Source organism: Apium graveolens, chromosome 10, assembly GCF_009905375.1.
Source record: "Apium graveolens cultivar Ventura chromosome 10, ASM990537v1, whole genome shotgun sequence".
In the NCBI taxonomy this organism is placed as follows: domain Eukaryota; kingdom Viridiplantae; phylum Streptophyta; class Magnoliopsida; order Apiales; family Apiaceae; genus Apium; species Apium graveolens.
Window position 1 is genome coordinate 121,479,786 of NC_133656.1, and position 23,547 is coordinate 121,503,332.

A 23,547-nucleotide genomic window follows, 5' to 3' on the forward strand; every position below is an offset into this window, starting at 1 on the left:
ATCAAGTAAGTTTCAATGATCAATTCTCTATCTTTTATAGTTAGTTAATCAGCACTGCAAAACATCTTAACTGCTAAGTTCAAGAAAATCCAAAACACATAACTTGATTTTCTTGAAAACAAATCATAAGGTTTTTAAGTAAAAAGCAAGAAACAAACATTCACCCCCTCTCTGTGTGCATTTTATACCTAACAAGTGGTATCAGAGTAAAATCTGAAAGCAAAAAGATTAGATTGTGGAAGTATGAGTTCAAAAAAGCTTAAAAGTATCAAGATACATATCTTTGACAAAGGAAACTACACTCTGTGGAAGAAGAAGATGTTGTTCATCAGGATGGCTTATCCACTCTACCTTGAGATTCTCAACATGGACCTTTCATTCCTTTTATAAGGGTACCTGAAGCAACTTAAGATGATATTGTTATTCCTGGCCACTAAGATCCATCTACATACACTGTGCTAGAGAAAGAGAAGGTCTCACTTGAGAGTGGCTTACAACTCATTTTGATTGAGTCTATTGATAATGTTATGTATAACAATATTATTAATTTAGAGTTAGCCAAGCAAATATGGGAGAAGATAGAGATCTTATGTGAAGGTACTGAAGAAGTAAGATTAAATTAATAAAGAATCTTGATCTGACAATATGAGGGTTTCATGGATAAACCAAAAGATTGCATTACCGAAGTATTTTAAAGATTCAACAAGCTGATAAATGACTTGTAGTTGCATGACAAGTTCTATGATGCTGAGGAGGTTAAGTTGAAGTCCTTACTCACTTTTTATGACCACTTAGAACAGAAAATTTCTGCAATAAGGGAAGGAAGAGATTTAGGCATGATAACCTTGGAGGTTTTATATGGAGTTCTAAAAACCTATGAACTTGAGATGTTGCAGAGAAAGTCATTAAATTTATATCAGTGACATGTTGTTGATGTGTCAAGTTCCTTGATAGGAAATGACCAAAAGATAATTGAAAATGAAATTGAGTCTAAGATTCAAGTTATACATCCTATTGAGTAGAAATGCAAGGAACCTCAAAAATAAGTCATTATGGAATTAGAAGAGGATGAATACTACACTCTTGATGATTTGGGTAAAATAAATTAGTCTATAACCTACATGGAAAGAACATTCTTAAACATAAGAGTCCAGATACCCAGATACTTCCAAGGTTAAGGTCAATCCTCCTACAACAATGACTAAAAAAGGAAATGTCAGATGAAGAACTCAAAAAGAACTGGCAAAAGTGGCTACAAGTCAGGATCTGTTGATAAATCTAAGATTAGATGCTATAACTGTGATGAGCTTTGTCACTTTGCAATATAATGCAGGAAGCCAAAGAAGGTGAAGAAAGACAAAACATATTTGGAGCTTGAAGCTATGTATGAGGCTCTTCTGAAGAAACAACAAGAAAACACTTATATGGATGAGGAAAAAAGTGGACGACACAAATGATAAAGATTAAAATGAAGAATATGGAAATTATGCTCTTATGGTCTTAGAGGAAGGAGAATCATCTACATCAAAATATGAGGTACACGTCCTAACCATCATTAATTTGAATGCCTCTCAATATCAAGAAACTGTTGAAAAGATGAGCATGGAAATGTTTCATATTTACACAAGCCTGTGGCTGCCACTGAAGAAATGAACAGATTTTCAAAAGTGAATGATAAACTAGAAATAGAGAAACAAGAGCTAGGCCTGTAGCTTGTAAGCCTCGATTCTGTTAGGCAAGAAAATAAATATTTAAAGAAGAAGCTAACGTGTGCATAAAAGATAGAGGCTGTACTGAGAGAAAAGATTGAGAAAAATGAACCTAAAATTAAGTCATTTAAAATTGCATCTGAATTAGTTGGCCAATGTCATGAAAAGAACAAACCTTTTGCCAATGTGATAATTAGCTAGACTATGAGGCTAATCCACCATTAAAGAAAAATTAAATTGATAAAGGAAAAGAATGGTTGAACAAAGAAGTTCATGAGGTGCTACAAAAAGTGAATTTACCTTTGTTCAAACCCTCTGAGGTGGACTTTAATGAAAAAGAGATCATCATTTATCAAAAAATTGTAGATGAGGAAGAGAACAAGAAAAATGTTAATTCTACTATCAACACTAAAAGTGAAAAGAAGCGTGAAACTAGCCCTGTGCGCAAGAGTCCTAATACTGAAGTAAAGAGTGAAGGCACAAAAAAGAAAAAGTAAAATAGGAATGAAAAGATTGTAGTTAACAAAAGCAACAATTATGTTTATGTTGTAGATGCCCCTGGAAAATAATATAAAAAATGTGGCTCAGCTAATCACATTACTCATCTTTGTAAAATACTATTAGTGAGTCCAAGCATATGGCATGCAAGTACAATGAAACATATACTGATGATCTTTATTCTTTTTGTGACAAGTTTGATTGCATTCCATACAACATGAAGATCATGACTAGCTGTTATAAATTATGAAAAGATCTAAAAGAAATCAACCTTGGATTCAAGGTAAAAAATGAGAATGTTAATCAACCTAAGAATTTATTTTCTTTTGATAATTCAAGCTCTACTCCTGCTAACTCTTCAAAGAAGAAGAATATGCCCAAAACTGGATTGGGTAACTAAAAACACTTAAATCTCACTGTGTGTAGGGCAAGAAGAATGAAGTCATGTGAATCATTGATAGCGGCTGTCCAAAAAAATGACAAGTGATAACCTTGCTATCACAGTTTGAGGAGATGGTTGGGCCTTTTATGACATTGGCAGACAACAATAAATAATTCACAACGGGATGTGGCAATTTTGTGGAAATATTGTTATTCAAGATGTAACACTGGTTGAAGGGCTTGAGGTTAATCTTCTAAGTGTTAGTCAATTCACAGACAAAGGATTCAAAGTTGAATTTGATAGAGAACATTGTACAATCTCAAAGACAAAGAATGGTGAATTAACTATCAAAGGTATAAGGAAAGGAAGCCTGTTTGTTGTAGACATTAACTCAGTGGACAAGGACAATGTGTGTTATTTCTACACCAAAGACTTTTGCACAAAAATATCTCTCACCTAAACATCAAGACAATAAAAATTCTTATAAAAAGAGAATTAGTGAGAGACATGCCAGCGTTAGAGTTAAGGTCACTCAAGCTTGTCAGAAAGAAAAAGTGAAAAGATCAAATCACAAAAGTAAAATTATGAACTCTATAAATGTTCCTCTATAACTTATCCATATGGATTTGTTCTGTCCTGTGAATGTCATGTCCATTTCTAAGAAGAGATATGCACTTGTAATAGTGGATGACTACTCAAGGTACACTTGGGTGGAATTTATGCATTCTAAATATGAAACTCTACACATTATCATTGAGCAAAAGATCACTCAAGAGTGAAAATATAGAGAAGTGATAATGGTACTGTATTAGAAAATTCTATACTGATTTACTTCTGTAAAGACAAGGGTATCACTCAAGAGTTCTCAGCTCTAAGAAAACCTCAACAAAATGGTGTTGTTGAAAGAAAAAACATAACTCTAGTCGAAACTGTAAGAATAATGTTGCAAGATGCTAAATTTCCCACAAGATTTTGGGAAGAAGCTGTTAACACAACATGTTATTCTCGGAACAGATACTTAGTAAACAAAAGCATTGAAAAGTCACCTTACTCAATTATGTCTAAGAAGAAGCCTATATTTAAACATCTTCATGTATTTGGAAGCAAAAACTTTATGATAAAAGATAACTTTGAATATTTTGGTAAATTTGACTCTAAAGTATTTAAAGCTATCTTTCTTGGTTACTCATTGGAAAGGACTGCTTACAAGGTCTATGTGCTAGAGCAAAGAAATATTATGGAGATCACATATATAAGTTTTGATGATGACAAGTACACTGATTTGGACTGCATTGATGAAAGTGAAGTTGAAGCTTTGAATTTTGAAAATCTCAATCTTGACAGTGATTCTGAAGATGATGATGGAAATATTGCATACAATAAAGAAAAAGAAGATAGTGATCCATTAATATCTGAGAATTAGTATTCATCTCAAGATATAAATTCACCTAAATTTGGTAGCATAAACTCAGGGGGAGAAAGATGTGATAATTCTGCAAGTCATGCCAATAATGAAAAAAATGAGGACACTTCAAGTCATCAAAATCATCGCACCAGAAAAAAAGATAAGAGTCACACTATAGATACAACCAATAGTGATCTCAGTGCTGGTGTGAGAACTAGAAGTGCCACTGTAAATGAATGTTTACATGCTTGTTGTCTATCTCAAATTGAGCCTAAGAAAACTGAGAAAGCCTTGCTTAATTCTGATTGGATAACTGTAATACAAGAAGAATTGAATCAATTTGAGAGAAACATAGTTTGGGAGTTGGTTCCTACACCAAGAAATAGAAGCATCATTGGAACAAAGTGGGTGTACATGAACAAGATGGATGAAAATGGTGTTTTCACCAGAAACAAGGCAAGGCTTGTTGTTAATGGCTACTCACAAGAAGAAGAAATTGACTATGATAAAACTATTGTTTCATTTGCAAGACTTGATGCAATAAGAATCTTCTTTACATTTGCTGCACACTGAATCTTTAAAGTGTATCAAATGATGTGAAGAGTGCATTCCTTAATGGTGAAGTGGAAGAAGAAGTCTATGTGCAACAAACTCCAGCCCTTGAACATCCAGAAGTTTCAGATTTTGTTTACAAATTTCGAAAGGCTCTCTATGGATTAAAATAAGTACCAAGAGCATGGTATGCCACTTTATTAGAATTGATAAAACTCTCTTCTTCAAGCAACATGGTAATAACGTTATCCTAGTTCAAATTTATGTTGATGATAAGATTTTTGGTTCTATTAATAAGAAGCTTTGCCAAAAATTCTCAAAACACATGCAAAATGAATTTGTGATAAGCATTATGAGAGAATTATGTTATTTCCTTGGCCTACAAGTTAGACAAAGAAGTGATGGAATTTTCATCAATCAAACTAAGTATGTCAAGGATCTCCTGAATAAATTTGGAATGGTGAATTGCTCACCTGCATCAACTCTTATGTCTACAGCTACCAAGTTGGATGAAGATAAGAAAGGAAAAAGTGTAGACATTACAAGCTATAGGAGAATGATTAGATCTCGACTTTCCTTGACTTCAAGTAGACCAGGCATCATGTTTGCTACCTGTCTATGTGCAAGATTTCAAGATAACCCTAAAGAATCACACTTAATGGTTGTTAAGAGGATTTTCAGATATTTGAAGGGTACTCCAAACTTGGGATTGTGGTATCCTAAGGGAACCGGTTTTGAAATTATTGGTTACACAAATACAGATTTCGTTGAATACAGAGTTAAAAAAAACACTAGTGGAAGCTGTCAATTTTTCGGTTAGAGACTCGTATCCTGGTATAGTAGAAAACAACTGTCTGGGTCAACTTCCACAACTGAAGTTGAATATATACCTGCTAGAAGTTGTTTTGCTCAAGTGCTTTAGATTAGAAACTAACTAATTGATTATGGACTGGTGTGACAGAAAATTCCTATCATGTGTGATATCACTAGTGCAATATTAATTTTTGCAAATCCAGTTAATCAATCTAGAACAAAGTACATTAATGTAAGAAACCATTTCATTAGAAAACATGCTGCAAATGGTACCATTAAGTTCATATTTGTTCCAACTGAAAAACAGGTAGATGACATTTTCACTAAACCTTTAAATGAAGCAACATTCACAAGATTAGTAAGTGAAACTGGAATGCTAAATTTTTCATTTAAAGGTAAGAACTAAGCTAACATGTTGCAACATAATAATTCTTAATGAGTCAAAATTAATTTGACTTAATTAAGAATTAACTGAAATATGATATGTAAATATTTCAAAAATCTTTGTGTATTTATTTTCGAAAAATAAATCTAGCTTGTAATTTTTCTAAATCTAAGAAAAACTGTCTAAATGTTATTTCATATTGATTATATGTGAAATTGATATAAGGAAAAATCTAAATGAAGCAAAAGTATGGAGATAACTGAGTTCTCAATAAGTCTGATATGACTTCTCGATAAGTCTCAGATGACTTCTCGATAAGTCTAAAGTTCTTGATAATTTAAATCTAGATATTTACATGTGCTTTGCAAAATAGAGTTCTCGATATAATATATATCATGGCTTATCGATATCTCAGAATGGAATAATTTAATTCAATAAACTATTTCATTAATATAATTTTTATATAAAATTAATTTTGATTTTATATTGTATTTTTTCAATAAAATAGACATTAAAAGGTTCTAGTGGCAAACTAAGTATTTGTACTATATACGATACGTCACTATCTAGTTCTCGATAAGAGTTCAAAAAATAACATCTCGATATGAGTTCTCTACAAGCTCAATATGACTTCTCGATATAATTTATCCCGTTTCTAATATCTTTACACTATTAATACTCAGACATCTCAGCATAACGCCTATTTACTCTTTCAAGATCTACTTCAACCTAATTACATCAATTTATCTCAATTTAACTTCTTTAACAAGCATTTTCACTTTTTAATAACTAACAAACTTAATTTCTTCAAGATTATAAATGGCACCATATACCAACACTGCAAGAGCAGTAATCCCCAAGAATGGAACCAACTTCATGGCGTTTGTTGACCGAACACAAGCACCTGATAATTTCAAGTGCCTTGTAAAATTTGTCAATGATTCATAATATACACGAGCTCTTACTACAAATCCAACCCCGCACTTGGATGTTCTTAATGAATTTTGGAATACTATCATTTTTACCACCACCGTGGATGAAGACCAGGTTGTCAAGATGGTGGTGACACGCACCATTAAGGGCAAAGATGTGGAATTTAATGCTGAGGACTTGCACATTGTTTTCGGCATTTGCACGGAAAATCAAGTTACAGGTCCTACTTCTCAAGAGATTAGAGATTTCATTGATTTTATCCACTATGCAGACAAAGTGGATCTAGAAAGGCTCAACAACAAGTAGATAAAGAGAGAATGGTTCTTTGTGTTCGACACAATCATAAGGGCCTTCAAATATAGGAAAACTGGGTTTGAAAATATATCCAATATGGTCCACAAGCTGGTGTTAACAATGGCATATGACATGCATTTGAATTTTGTAAGCCTGATTCTGAGTGAGCTAAGCACAAGGCTCAGAATGCCATTGGAATCCAAAGGTAAGGAAATCTTGTTCCCTAGGTTTATAATGTCTTCCTTAAATCATAAGGTGAATGATATTCATTTAACTGAAGGAATTGATTCCAGTTTAATAGGCATTTCTAAATCACTGTCTAAAATTTTCTTTGGACAACTGAACAAGATAAATGAAGTAGAGGTAAGTCTTAATATCACTAACGTCATGTTAGGGAAATTTAGTACTTACCCCTACCCAATTCTTGACATGAAAATCACTGTTTCTACTAGTACAACTATGGCTCCTGGTCTTGCAGAAGTACCAAAACACGACAACCCACAAGGGCCTACCACAACTGAAATCATTTCTTCCGAGTCCCTAAATGCTACTAAGCCAACTGCTCCATCCTCTCAAAAGGGTGGAGTTATTATAAAGAGGAGAAATCAAATTAACCTTACTGTAATTATTGAGATTAGAGAGAAACCAAGTGAGGTTGAGGGTCACCTTGTCAAGAAACCAAAGAAGAAGAAGATAGAGTTGACCGCTCAATTGATCACTTCTACATTTTTTAAAAAAGATGTATATTTGAATAAGAGATTAAAACAGATTCTAGTGGCATCCTCTCAATAAGGTGTCACTATTGAACAAAGCATTCTCCCAAATGTATCTTGTACAGAGCCTGCACATCCTATTGAGCACTCTTGAGTGACAGAAGTCAAGTGGCTGGCACACACCATGAGAGCACATATATTGAAGCTCCCTCTTCTACTCAGGGGGGGGTTTCCAACACTCACTTTTGAAGTTACAAATCTTATTTTTAATATTTCTTTTTCTTTTAATGAAGGGCTTGAATCCTCCTCTCAAGCTCTGCCAAAATCAAGTGACATGGTTCCCAAAACTCTGATCACCACTCAGAACCAATATTTAGATGGTGTGAGGCTACATGCTGAGGTAGACCTTGATGATACCATCATAAACGCAGGGTTTCATCAATTTTTACTGAAAATCCCGTGACAACCAATGCAACTTCATGTGCAACTGAGCATTCACAAGATTTAAGGTTTGTGGGTAGTACTCTTGAGGGAGAGTTACTCAAATCCTCTCCAATTTATTTGGAGGTTCCTCTAGAAGGGGCAACTCTCCTCAAAACCCCAGCTGAAATTGATTGGACAATTGAAACTAGGAGTCTAATTGCCAATGATTGACTCACTGAGAAGGCAAGTACATAAACATATTCAAGTTTCAGTTATTTGCAAGAAGAACAAGGGTTCGAGGCCATGGTACATGACAATAACCTGGCTAAACCCCTCCAATTAATTCAAATGGAGGTTCACTCTCAAGGTGAACAACAAACTGTCATAACCACAGTTCACACTGTGAGTCCATCTGTAGCTATAGTCATATCTACTCCCATCACCTCAACCAATATACAACCAAACCCTGACCTACCATCTACATGATGGAAATGTTGATGCTTTGCTCTAAAAAACTTTCAATATTGACATGGAGGAGGCTTTGTCAATGTTCAGGGGGAAGTATGTCACTATTTTAGGTAGCAATGCCATGGTGCTTACTTCTGAGAAAATGTATAATATCATCGCAGAGGTCTACAAAGTATAACTCAAAGCTTTCAATTATATTGGAAAAACCCTATAAAAGAATCTTGATGGTCATCAAATACACATTAAACAGATGGTGAGAGACAAAATAGATGAACTCATACCCAAACAGTTGGAGGTTAAACAACAACTCTGTTTTTACCAAACTAGCCACTCTAAATCTCTTCACTATTGAAGCCAACATCAAGCAGCCAAGGGAGTCTTTTCTGTCTTTGCACGATGTTCTGCAGAATTAGATTTCTCAGAATAATTACACAAAGGTCAAACTGAATTAACTTCACAAGGCTAGATATGAACCCTCTGGTTTGATGGCTGAGGATGTTAGAAGAGCTGTATAGGATAGCATTAGCGGTGGAGTTTCATGTAGTTCAGCTTCTAAAACCACCATTCTCCAAATCAAAATCTTCAATCTCTGAATAATGAGATTCAAACCTCCAACATAACTCTAGTATCACAAGTCAATCTTCTTAGTACTGAAGTTCAAAGTCAACATCATGACATCAAAATCCCGATACACTCCCATAATTACTTTTAAATATAGACTAATGTGTCACTGAGAGCTATAATGGGGGCTTTGATGATTCCACCTCAGGAAATAGTGCAAAATGTAAGGACTCAAATCTCTAGACACCCTGCTCAGCCTGCTAACAATCCTAAGGGGTAGAAGAAGAGAGAACGCAAGCTACAAGCTATAAATCAAGAAGAGGTTGGTATGGAAGAGAGGCTCAAGATGGAAGCTCAAGGACCTTACTAAGATAAGGAATTTGGGAACTCCTCGAAATCCTGGAGGTTTCAGTGAACTAGAATCACCACACCTACAAGAAATCTGTAGACAAAAATATAAATTTCCTGAGGGTTTGTTTAGTCAGCAATGAAATGATGTAAAAAGAGGATGGTGGTCAACTTCAATGATATCAACAAGCTGAAATAATATGTAAAGGCATTGTGGATGGGGAGAGGTCAGAATCTATTTTAAGAATGACACTTTCAACATATTCAAGAATGAAATACTGGAAAACTTCTCAACAATAGAACTTGAAAGGGTGGTAGCTTAATGATTGAGAATGATAAATTTACAAGAATGAGGAAGGTTAAACTAGATGAAATGTTGGTAAACATAAATGAAAGATGGGCAATGGAGAAAATGGAGATGGAAGAGAGAGCTATTAATCATCCGTAGGTTCTAGAAAGATTGGAAAGAAGATCAAATGAACTCAAGGCTTGAGGATTGAGCAGGGTTTTTGAAAATAGTGTGTTCCTGAATATTAGAACTCACAGACTATCAAGGCACAAAGTTGAGCATTTTGATAATTACTCACTAGAAGAATGGATACAGCTTGTGAGAGCACTAAGAGAAATTGAGATTATTGAAGAACTTGAGTGTCTTGTTAGACTAAAGGAGTTGATTAGAGCTCAGTCTGGGTTAAACTTCAGTTAGTTCTATAACTCAATTTTCTTTGTAACAGCTAGATGACATTTATGGATTAAAAAATGTACCTTGTATATCTCTTTTATTTTCACTTTTAGCTTGGGATTAGTCTTGTTATCAGGCATGAATTTGTGACAAATGATCTTCTCATAGATTGTGGGAGATTGTTGTGTAAGACATGCCTTAATATAACAAGAATAAGTCATATTGACAATGCTAAGATTTAGCTGACTTGTATTTTTTTTGTAGTTTTTAATGGAATTCCCTGAGTATATAAGAATGTGGAAGAAGACTAGACTGGAGTATTTTTTAGTAAACAACCAACAAGCTAGGAATAAATCTCTAGAAGAAGATCATGACCGAGAATGAAGTTAAACAGCTTGGTGAAGTCTTATAATATAGATTAGAGAATATTCTAAGTCAAATGTAAAGAAGTCATAGATCAAGAAATGTCAAAAAGTATATTGAGAACTACTCAAGCTTATCGAGAAGTCAGTTTGACTTATAGAGAAGTCATATATCTTGTAGAGAAGTCATCTCACTTACAGAGAAGTCACATTGCCTATCGAAAAGTCAAAATGCATGGAGAGAGATATCGACAAGATAAAACACATGTAGAGAAGTGGAGGTTATCGACAAGTCATTTACACATGTAAAAAAGTGGAGATATCAACAAGTCATCTACAAATGTAGAGAAGCGGATATATCGAAAAGTCATTTACACATGTAGAAAAATGGAGATATCGACAAGTCATTCTACATCGCGATATAGATATCGCTATACACTTTGAAGATCTCGATAATAGCTTCAATTACAAAATACAACTATCATAAAAATTCAAATTTATTAGTCAATAGTCCATTTTATCATTAAAATGAAAAGTCTTTAAATGGAGCTTGAGGGGTGAAAGATCAGGGGACAAGATAAACTCGACAAAAGAGTGTAGTAGAGGTGATAGATTGCATGCACATTTGGAGCACTTGAAATAGAAATAGACAAACTAGATTTAGAAATTATGTTAATCTATTTTAGTACAATCTATAAAAATTGTGCATGTTAGTCTATAAAATATGTCACGGGTCCCTTTTTCAGTTGTAACAAAAATAGTCTAGAATTTCTTGTATTTTGTCAAGAAGTAGCTAAGTTCTTCGATAGTCAAAAACATGAATTTGTAGCACAACCTATTAGATTTTGAACAAAGATCAAGTTAGTTTTTATATATAGTTTATTTTTTGTCTTTTAAAGTTAGTTAGTTATCACTGCAAAAATATGTTAACTTTTATGTTCAAGAAAAGCCTAAACATTTAACTTGATTTTCTTGAAACAATTCATAAGGATTTTAAGTAAAAATCAAGAAACACACATTCACCCCGTGCATTTCATACCTAACCCCTTTTACAAGATGACCAGAAGCCCATTTATAATCATTAATACTCTATTCTCAAAGCGGACAAGATGCAAACACTATGCCATAAGTAGGCTACTGAAATGCAAGTGTTATAGCTAAGAAATTTTTGTAATACCTCACAATTAGTGTTACAGTACCTATTAAGCTAGTGTTGCATAGTAATGTTGGTGTTGGACAATATGTAACACTAGCACATGGTGTTCCATTACTTACTTTTTTTAATTTATAAAAAAATTAAAGTAAAAATAATATCATATATTAGTATATAATTATTATTAGAAATTAGTATAAAAATAATATTCTGGTTTATTTATGAATATAAAATGTAATATATAATTAAATTAAATTTATAAAAACAAATTATACGTAAATACAGAAGTTACTTTAATTCAATAAATAATACTTTAATAATTAAAATTAAAAATAGAAATCATATATTTTTATAATATATAAAAATGAATATAATATTATAAAACCAGAATCAAAATTATTTTGGACGTACTTTTTTACTCTAACATATAGTATAAAATAAAGTACGAATTTTATATTTATCATATATAAATACTTATGATCGTATTTCTTTAAAATTAATTAAATAATAATTTTAATAGTTAATCCTAAAAACAAAATAACAAATTATTGAAATTAGGAAATTTTAAGCGGTAATTTCCCCCCCAAAATGAAAACCCACGTGATAAACCTTCTTCCTCACAAACTCCTCAATTCTCTGGATGTCTTACTCACTCAGCTAACTCTCTCTCCAAACAAGATTAAAGCACAAATAGAAGATAAGTCGAAGGCTAGTCTCCCAAGTTCTCTCTGTGGGCTCTGACACAATCGATAAGTTCTGTGGCTCAAATATAAAGGTAAATATTTATTCCCTTGATTTTGTTGTTAATTTAGCCTTTAAATTGGGGTTGGGGTGAATTGGTAGGTATATATATCTTAATTAGAATTTTGTTCTCTTTCATGATCATTTTTGCTATGAGTAATTGGGTTTCGTTTTGTATGACTTCAAAATTAGGGGTTCAAGTTAATTGGATATCTCAATTGTATCGTTTATGTAGAAGAGTGAATTTAGATAGTTGGTAATTTGGTTTTTTTTTTGTCGTGTTTATTTATTTATTTAATTTGGGTTTCATGTAGAAGAGTGAATTTAGGTTTTCCAAATAGGCCCATGTATATGCCCGATTCGGAAATGGATCATCCTCATTCATCTCATCTGATACTTCATAAACAAATGCCCCGCAGCAGCAGAAGGCAGTGGAGGTAATGACAAGAATATGTAATTTAAATATTCTGTTAATTTGTTATCAATCGTGAAAGTTTTATTATGGTTAACTTGCGATGGTTTGCCAATATACTTAGGTTAGGCCCAACAACATCCATGATTAATTTATCTCTCTTTCTCTTGAATTCAACTGCCTGTTCATGGGTTTATGTCTGTCCTCTTGCACACTTTGCAATTCTCACCCGAGTCTTCTCAGAATTGATAACCTTAGCCAGTGGCGGATCCGGGATTTCTTCGAGAAAGAGAATTCATAATTTATTAAAAAATAATTTCAAATATCTTCTAGTTGTCATATTTTGGTGGGAGACTCACTTGTAAATAAGGGTTGAAATCTTAAGTAGCCTAAATTCACAATACTAACAGAAATATGTGGTACATAATGTACCGTACATTACATAAATATATATAAGGCCAACATTATTTGTGCACGTACTTCATCGGCAGAGCACTAGGTTCTCTAGAGGAAGTTCAAAATATCGGGGGGTTACTCTACACAAATGTGGACGTTGGGAAGCTCGGATGGGACAATTGCTAGGGCAAAAGTGAGTTTCCACTTATAACTTGGATTACTTCTTAAATATCACTTCGAACAAAGTAATATTGTTCTTCTTTTCTGTTCTAATCATTTGTTGCTTGCTTTCAGGTATATTTATCTTGGGTTATTTGACAGTGAGATTGAAGCAACAAGGTTGAGATTTTCATAACCTTTACTACCTTACCTTTATATTCACTTGCATTTATCCACTGATATATCCACATAGACCTTCTGGCCTAATTCTGTTTCGATCATTTTAATCAGGGCTTATGACAAAGCGGAAATAAAATGCAATGGCAGGGACGTAGTAACCAATTTCGAGCCAAGTACATGTGAGAGCGATTTATGTTTTGAAGGTGAACCTGAAGGTAAACCTTCCTTGACATGTAAACCCTTATTATCATAAATTTAGATAATATATTTTCCATTCACCAGATAATGGTACCGACCAACATTATTATCATAAACCTACATTAGGCTGTGGTTAATATACTCCTACAATATTATTATAAACCTACATTAAGCCGTGATTAATATACTCGCCTAAACATGTGTCTACATCATCATCACTACACTTTTAACGATATTTCCCCTATTGATTTATAGATTAATTAAGTTTTGAAGTAAGAGATTGAAGTTTATACTTATGGGAGAAAAATAAGATAATGGGAAATGTAAGAAACATAGTGAATGGCTTGAAGCCGACGTTATTTATGAGAATAGTTCAGACCACTTTTGCGGTTTCCAATGTCTTCTATAAGTTGGCTGCAGAGGATGGAATGAACTTGAGCGATTTAATTACTTACCGTTTTATTTTTGCTGATGCTTTTAGTCTTCTACTTATCTTCTTCATCGAAAGGTTTAATAATTCCTCACTCTATATGTTTTTAATGCATGTAATAAATTGACAGGTAGCATTTCGAACCAAAGTTTTCCACCCGAATATAAACAGCAACGGGAGCATCTGCCATGGCATTTTAAAAGGAAAATGAAGCCCTGCTTTGACCATTTCCAAGGTTATTTTTGTATTCTATTGAAACAAAGAAACACAAGAGTTAAAGAAAGCATGCTCACTACACATATTAAAAAAATATATTTCACAAATTGGGAGACAAATTTTATACCATCGATGATCACCAAAATCCCACATCAGAATTAAAATTCTGAGCTTAACAGTTTATTGCAACCAAAAGCCCTAGCATATACTTCTATATAATTATCCCTTACTACAGAATTATATTCACTTCTTTACTACACAATTATCCGTTTCATCTGCCTTACTACATAATTAGTAAAAATAGGGGGAGGTTGGCTTTGAGTTGCTAGATCACCTAGTAATTAACATGTTTATTTTTACAGAATAAATCTTTCTAGATTTGTGACCCTCTTGTGTGTGCAGGTTTTCCTTTTCATCCCTAATATTGACTTTATGCAATACATTCCTCGAAAAATATGGTGTTTCCTTGGTAAAAGAAGCAACAAAAGCAAGCTGATCGCATACATTCCTTGAAAAATATGGTGTTTCCTGGTAAAAGAAGCCACAAAAGCGAGCTGATCGCATAGCTTATATTATATCAATTCATCCACTGCATGAAACAGTTTTTGTTGATAAAGAGTATTTTTTCTTATCCAATGATAGCTTGGATGTTATGTTGAAGGTGTTAACCTAGAGTTGAGACTCCTATGTAATGGTATGATTTGGAGAATTGAGAATATTATTTAATAGTGTGGTTCGAAAAATTGAGACTTATGTAAGCAAATTTGATATTTTATTGATTAAGTATATATTTTTAAAAAATAAAAATAACTATTAGATTTGAGTAATCTAGTGTAATATATGTTTATATATAGTGTTATATTACATTTGCTATTGTTGCTTAAAATGGTGTTACTATATATAAAACAGACTTTTATAATAGGATATGGGACCCACATGTGGGATCCACGTTTGCCATCTTAATCCAACCTAATGTATCACTCAATTACAGTTGTATATTAGAGTGTTACATTAGTTGTATAGTGTAATATTTTTATCATTAGATCACAAAAATGTTACATTATGGTATTTATTGTAATGCTCGTATACTTAAGGTGTTACAATATATCTAATGTAACGGGGTCTATATTAACAGCATTTAGGTATTAAATAGCCCACTTATGGTGTAGTGAAAATTGACACATTTATCAATATAGCATAGTGAAAAGCGTGAAAATTTTCATGACCAATTTTGGCAAAATTGAACAAAATTTATTTAGTTACCAGCTTCATTTTCACAAGTTTAAGTTGAGTCTCTAGCATTGTTAAAATAATTAATAAGAAAAGTTTACATTACTAAGAATTTAAATATTTAAATTTGGATAAATATAGTACCAATTCATAATCAATGAATTTTAATATTTGTTTTAATATTTCATTAGATGAAAAAAAATATTAATTATTTAATGGAGCTATTAATAAAAAAAATTAAACTGTAGTAACAATAAATAAAAAAAACAGATTAGATCTCGAACTTTCAATTTATTGTTTGAAATGTGGAGCAAAATTCATGGAATAATAATTAATTTATTGATGATTTGATAATATTATCAAACTGGAACTATTTGGAAACTTAAGAGAAAAGAGTGTTACCAATTTTTAGAGATTTACTCAATTTAGAATGCATATTATACTAGGCATTATACATATAATACATTCTATTATATTAATCACACGCTTCTCATCTATTTATTTGAATATTTAATGGTTGTTATTTATTTTTTCCTATCAAGACCAAAATTCAGGATTATATCAAAGAAAGGTCCGTAATTCATTAATTTTTTATATTTATTTTATGTCCTCTTTCATAATTTTAGTGATAAATAATTATTTTATTCATTTTGTAAGAAAATAAAATAAATTATATTTAAAGTAGATAAAGGTGAGAAAAAGGTGAATGAAAGGGCACCTACGTGGAAGTAGAAGAAAGTTGTAGAAAAAATCAAAATACATTTTTTGGAGAAGAAAAAAGAACTTAAGAAAATATATTGTAAATAGACCTTGTACTTCAATGCCCAAGCTCATGAAATCTTCCTTTCTTCTATTTACACCCCTGGAATTTTATAAAGTTATTTGTTTAAATAATATTATTATCATGTGTAGCTAAGCTAAATCTCTTGTGGATGAAGATTAGGGCAATGCTCTTTTATATCACAATTTGGGGAGAAAACATTCAAAATCTCACATGAGCTAAAATAAGGTCTTTTATATCATTTTAAAATGTATATTTTTATATGCATTTTTAAAAAAACGTAATTTTTATCGTGCGTTCCCTATAAATTTAAAAATATTTATTTTGAAAAAAAAAATAAAAAAATTATTATTTCTGAAAACGCATAATAAGAATATGTTAAACTCGTAAACGTGGATTTTAAATGTGTTCCTTCCTCTTCTAGGAATGTTCATAATGAGTTTCTTAGTAAAAAGGGGTTTTTAAAGAAATGATAAACTCAAGATTTAGTAATGTTATTGAGTGATAGTAAGAGTCATTTTGTTGAGTTGTGATATTTTGGGCCATTTGCTCTCAAATTGTGAGATTTAGGGCCATTATTCTGAAGATTAAATTCTTTCAATTACTTTTAATATATTCTTGTTTCTAATTGATTTTCCATATTTTTATTTTTATGGGTGATTAGCTTTTCAAGAGTGATTTTTGATATAGTATTTTTACTCAATTTTTGTTTTATAGTTATAGTTAGAAACAAGTTTCATATTATTTGTTTATCTTGTTAATTGATTTATATTATTTGTCAAGAAAAAATATTTAAATTTAGGGCGAATTGATGTTAATTATGATTTATTAATGAATTTGGATTTTTTTATATCTATACTATATTAGACTAGTTGAAATATTAAAAATTTGACAGTCAGTCGATTTTGGTGAAATTACATGATCGTCCTTACTAAATAATAATAATAATAATAATAATAATAATAATAACATTCAATATTGGTATTCATTAAATATGTTTATTCATTGTTCTTTATGTTGACAACCGAAGATGTTTATTCTTTGTTAAATGTGCTGACATAATAAGAATAAACCAATCTATCTATACTATTATATTATTTAATATATTTGGGGAGTCTGATGGTGACTTTTTAATATAAAACACTCTGTTAATGAATTGATATTCACAAGATAATTTTTTAATATAAATAGAATTATAATATATAAACACTATTTATCTGCACTTAAATACTAAAAAAAGCAAACCAAATACATGTAGTTATAATAAAAGATCATATATTTAAAGTCTTGTTGGTAATATTTCATGGTTACCTGTATTTTTGTCATACTCTAAATTTAAAAATTTGTTAACAACAAAATAAATTCTCATTAATAGATTAATATTGGTAATATAATTAAGTCATACTCAAAATTTATAAATTCGTTTAACATAAAAAAAAACAAATTCTTATTAATAGATTAATATTCATAATATAATTGAGTAATTAGAAATAGAATTAAATTTGTATAAGGTTAAAACAAAATACACTTATGTTATGCGAAAAAGTATATTATTAAACTCGTCTAAAATATTGTTAAAATAAAATTTCGTATCTTGAGATAAACGAAAATCATAAACTGTTAGATATATTTGATAATGTCATGGCTAATATGTTTTATGTTTAGCTTTCAGATCTTACGTGAACAGGATAAATCAGTACTTAACTGTTGATCAGTACTTATACTGGAAGTCAGGACTTAAGGATATCAGTACTTATATTATCAGGAGATAACCATCAGAAGATAGATATCAGAACTTAGGTGCTGAAGGACAATCAGATAAGGATAGTAGCTGATTAAAGGAAAGAAGATCGAGATAAACATAAGAAGAGATATGCATGAAGAAGGAATTCCGTGAAGAATGGAATACTTGGAAGAAAAGATATCTGATTGATATATTTTAGGAAGCAGAATTATATTTCATATCAATTAGCGATTATCTTGTAACTGTGTAGTATATAAACACAGGCATAGGGTTTATACTATAAGTGTTATCATTATCGAAGTTATTATTCTTTGTAACCCTAGCAGCTCTCGTGATATTTGTTCATCACTGAGAGTTAACAGTTCCATACTGTAACAGAGTTTATTGTTTCAATAAAGTTTGTTTTCTGTTACTTAAGATTTTAAAGTTCGATTTGAGTGTACTATACACTGTATTCACCCCCTCTACAGTGTGTGTGTGACCTAACAATTGGTATCAGAGCCTATCTGTTAACTTACATACAGTTAAAGATCCAAAAACAATCATGTCGGACACAGAAACTCCAACTAAGCCTACCACAACTGAGGAACCACCAAAGACACTAATTCAGATTCGGTATGAGACCATCAGAGTCCCCATACTGAGACCATCTGAATATCCCATATGGAAGGTAAGGATGACCATGTTCCTGGAAGCAACAGATCCAGAATACCTGGATAGAATCAAGGAAGGTCCTCACAAACCAACCAAACTCGCAGTTACAGTTGCAGGTGAAGCAGCAATGACCGTACCAAAGGAGAAGAGTGATTATACTGCTGAAGACATAGCATCAATTGCTAAGGATGCTAAGGTACGACACTTACTGCATAGTGCCATTGATAATGTAATGTCAAATAAGGTAATCAACTGCAAGACTGCTAAGGAGATATGGGATGCTCTGGAAACAAGGTGTCAGGGAACTGACACAATTAAGAAGAACAGGAAGACAATACTCACTCAAGAGTATGAACACTCTGACTCAAAGACTAATGAGTCATTGAATGATTTATATGTTAGATTTGTCAAACTTTGGAATGATTTGTCATTGGTTGATAAAGAGTATGATCTTGAAGATTCAAACCTTAAGTTCATGTTAGCTCTTCCTGAATACTTGGATTTGAAGGCAACGACAATAAGAGACAACTACAATCTTGATGAAACAACTCTTGACGAAATCTATGGAATGCTCAAGACTCATGAGCTGGAGATGGAACAAAGAAGCAAGAGGAAAGGAGGAAAGTCAAGGACAGTCGCTCTTAAGGCTGAAGAAGAATTCCTCAAGGCAGCTTCCTCAAAGAAAGACAAGGCTAAAGCTCTTTTCATAAAGTCTGATACTGAGTCATCAAGTTCTGAGAGTGATGATGACTCAGATTCTGAAAGCTTGCCTGAGACCGATGCTGATGAGGAGATGATGAAGCTGTGTGCTCTTATGGTGAAAGGAATTACCAAGATTGCATACAGGAAGTTCAGGAAGGGAAAGAAGTTTTCCAGAAAAAGCATAAGTTCTGATAAGAAGAATTTCAGAAGATCTGAAGGCAGAGGAGGAAAGTCTGACAGAGGAGATTACACCAATGTTAAATGCTATAACTGTGGTGAGAAAGGCCACATATCTCCTGACTGCAAGAAGGTAAAGGGTGACAGAGGCAAGGCTCTTGTCACAAAGCAGAAAAGTTGGACAGACACTTCAGACTCTGAAAGTGAGGAGAACTATGCATTGATGGCAAATGCTGATAAAGAAAGTGCTGAGAGCAGTTCTGAAGCTGCTGAAACAAAGGGCAACAGGAAAAATATTCTAGTTCTGGACAGTGGATGTTCAGGACATATGACTGGAAATAAGGCCCTGCTATCAGACTTTGTGGAGAAAGCTGGTCCAAGTGTTTCTTATGGAGATGGCAATATTGGAAGAACATTGGGATATGGCAATATCAATCTTGGGAATGTCATCATTAAAGAAGTGGCTCTGGTCTCAGGACTTAAACACAACCTACTGAGTATAAGTCAAATCTGTGACAGAGGTTATCATGTTGATTTCTTTGAAGAACACTGTGAAGTTGTGAGTAAATCTAAAGGCAAAGTTGTTCTGAAAGGATACAGACGTGGTAACATTTATGAAGCTAAGCTTTCAACAAGTACTGATGGCTCTGCAATCTGTCTGTTAAGTAGAGCATCAATTGAAGAAAGCTGGAATTGGCATAAGAAACTCTCTCATTTAAATTTCAACAATATAAATGAACTTGTCAAGAAAGATCTTGTGAGAGGATTGCCAAACACAGTATTTGCTCCTGATGGTCTTTGTGATTCATGTCAGAAAGCCAAACAAAGAAAATCTTCATTCAAGAGCAAGACTGAATCATCAATTCTTGAGCCTTATCATCTTATACATGTTGATCTATTTGGTCCAGTAAATATCATGTCTATTGCAAAGAAGAAGTATGCGTTGGTCATAGTGGATGAGTTCACCAGATATACATGGGTGTATTTCTTGCACACAAAAAGTGAAACTGCATCTATCTTGATTGATCATGTCAAACAGCTGGATAAAATGGTCAAAGATTTTGTAATGGCACTAATAATGGCACTGAGTTCAAGGAGTGATAATGGCACTGAGTTCAAGAATTTGATAATGGAAGAGTTCTGCAAAAGCCATGGAATAAAGCAGGAATTTTCTGCTCCTGGAACTCCATAGCAAAATGGAGTTGTTGAAAGGAAGAATAGAACTCTCGTTGAAGCTACACGTACAATGCTTGAAGAAGCAAAGCTTCCAACCTATTTCTGGGCTGAAGCTGTGCAGACTGCTTGTTTTACTCTAAATGCAACACTCATTAACAAGCATGGAAAAACACCATATGAGATGGTGAAGAAAAAGAAGCCAAATCTGAAATATTTTCATGTATTTGGATGCAAGTGTTTTGTTCTCAAGACTCATCCTGAACAGCTATCAAAGTTTGATCTAAAAGCTGATGAAGGAATCTTTGTTGGATATCCACTTTCCACAAAAGCCTTCAGAGTCTCTAATTTGAGAACAAAAGTGGTCATGGAATCTATCAATGTCTCTTTTGATGACAAGAAGATCACTGGTCTTAAAGATTTCGTTGACCATGATCAGCTGAGATTTGAAAATGAAGACTCATATTCTGATACTGAAAATCCTGACAGTCTAAGTCCTGATACTGCAAACTCTGATGGATTAAACTCTGATGTTATTGAAACTGTGGTGACTACGTTAAATGAAGATGCTCCTATGCAGGGGGAGCATACTCAAAATCCTACCACATCTCAAGAAACATTCGAACATGCATCTGGCTCTTCAAGTTCTGATTCGTCAACTTCTGATAAGCCAAGTTCTGATAGTACTGAAAATCTAAATACTGAAGAATCCAACTCAGAAAGCATAGTTTCAGGGGGAGCATCAGAAAATGAAAATGAAGATAGCATGGATCATGGGGGAGCATCCAGTTCTAGAGAAAACCTTCCATCTGCAAGGAAGTGGACAAAATCACATACACCTGATTTGATAATTGGAAATCCGGATGCAGGTGTCAGAACTAGAACAGGTACTTCAAATGAGTGTCTTTACAATTCTTTTCTCTCTCAAACTGAGCCAAAGAAAGTGGAGGGAATTGATTATGATGAAACATTTGCACCAGTTGCTAGGTTAGAAGCCATAAGGATATTTTTAGCTTATGCTGCTCACAAAAAGTTTACTGTCTTTCAAATGGATGTGAAAAGTGCTTTTCTCAATGGAGAATTGGAGGAAGAGGTATATGTTGAACAACCTCCAGGTTTTGTAGATACCAAACATCCAAATTATGTCTACAGACTTGACAAAGCACTTTATGGACTTAAGCAAGCTCCTAGAGAATGGTATGAGACTTTAGCTCAGTTTCTTCTGGAAAGTAGATTCAACAGAGGGACAATAGACAAAACACTGTTCTACCTCAACCATGGAAAGGACTTACTTCTGGTCCAGATTTATGTTGATGATATCATTTTTGGATCTACAAATGACAAACTTTGCAAGAAGTTTGCCAAACTTATGCAGTCAAGATATCAGATGAGTATGATGGGGGAACTTAGCTATTTTATGGGCCTTCAAGTCAAGCAGAATGAGGAAGGCACTTTTATTTGTCAAATCAAGTACACCAGAAACTTGCTAAAGAAATTTGGAATGCAAGATTGTTCAAGTGCATCCACTCCAATGGCCACTGCAACAAAACTGGATAAGGATACCGGTAAATCAGTAGATATTACTGACTACAGAGATATGATTGGCTCTCTACTCTATCTAACTGCTAGTAAACCTGATATCATGTATGCTACCTGTCTTTGTGCAAGATTTCAAGCAGATCCAAGAGAACCTCACTTAACAGCTGTAAAAAGAATCTTTAAGTATCTTAAAGGAACAGCTGCTCTGGGATTATGGTATCCTAGAGAATCAGATTTTAAACTAATAGGTTACTCAGATGCAGATTTTGCAGGTTGCAAAATTGACAGGAAAAGCACAAGTGGAAGCTGCCAATTTCTTGGAGGCAGATTGGTTTCTTGGTACAGCAAGAAATAAAAGTCAATTTCCACATCAACTGCAGAAGCAGAGTATATTGCTGCAGGAAGCTGTTGTGCACAGATTCTTTGGATGAAAAATCAGTTACTGGATTATGGGTTAACATATTTCAAAATCCCTATTTACTGTGATAATCAAAGTGCTATTGCTATGACAGGTAATCCAGTTTAACACTCAATGATAAAGCACATCAGCATCAGGTACCACTTCATCAGGGAACATGTGGATGAAGGTACAGTGGAATTGCATTTTGTTCCCACAGACCAACAGTTGGCAGATATCTTCACAAAACCATTATGTGAAGCTACTTTTACAAGATTGGTAAATGAACTTGGAATGGTTTCAGGTTCCTTCTCTAAATCTGCTTAGACTTGTTCTGTGTTATCAAACTTTATGCTCAGTATTTACAGAATTCATCTCATTGTGTATTCTGTGCTTAATTGATAAATGTCTTTAAGTACTGACTGTTGTCTGATATATGTTTCTAAACTCTGATAAGTGATATGTCTGTTCTAGTACCTATTCAATCCTATGAGGATAACTGTGCTAGATATTGACCTAGTAGTCTTCAATAAACAAATGATTCCATGGAAGAAGTAATTATTTCAGTGGAAAACTTATGACACTAGCAAATTCTGATAATTGAGCTTAGTTAAGTTCACTTTGTATATCTTATTACTAAGTCACAAATTAGAATAATGCTACTCATCTGTTAAGTTCTGATACTAGTAAAACTGCTGAATGTACTAAGTGCTGATAGACCTCTCTTATCAAAAGCA

At 33.0% G+C, this 23,547-nt stretch overlaps 1 long non-coding RNA gene across 1 annotated transcript; it reads left to right on the forward strand.

Annotated features, from left to right (window-relative positions):
* The first annotated feature begins 13,217 nt into the window (after positions 1 to 13,217).
* LOC141690252 (uncharacterized) lies at positions 13,218 to 13,776 on the forward strand. The gene is made up of 3 exons (XR_012562699.1): positions 13,218 to 13,423; positions 13,525 to 13,569; positions 13,681 to 13,776. It is a non-coding gene; the product is annotated as an uncharacterized LOC141690252 (long non-coding RNA).
* Positions 13,777 to 23,547: the final 9,771 nt, after the last annotated feature.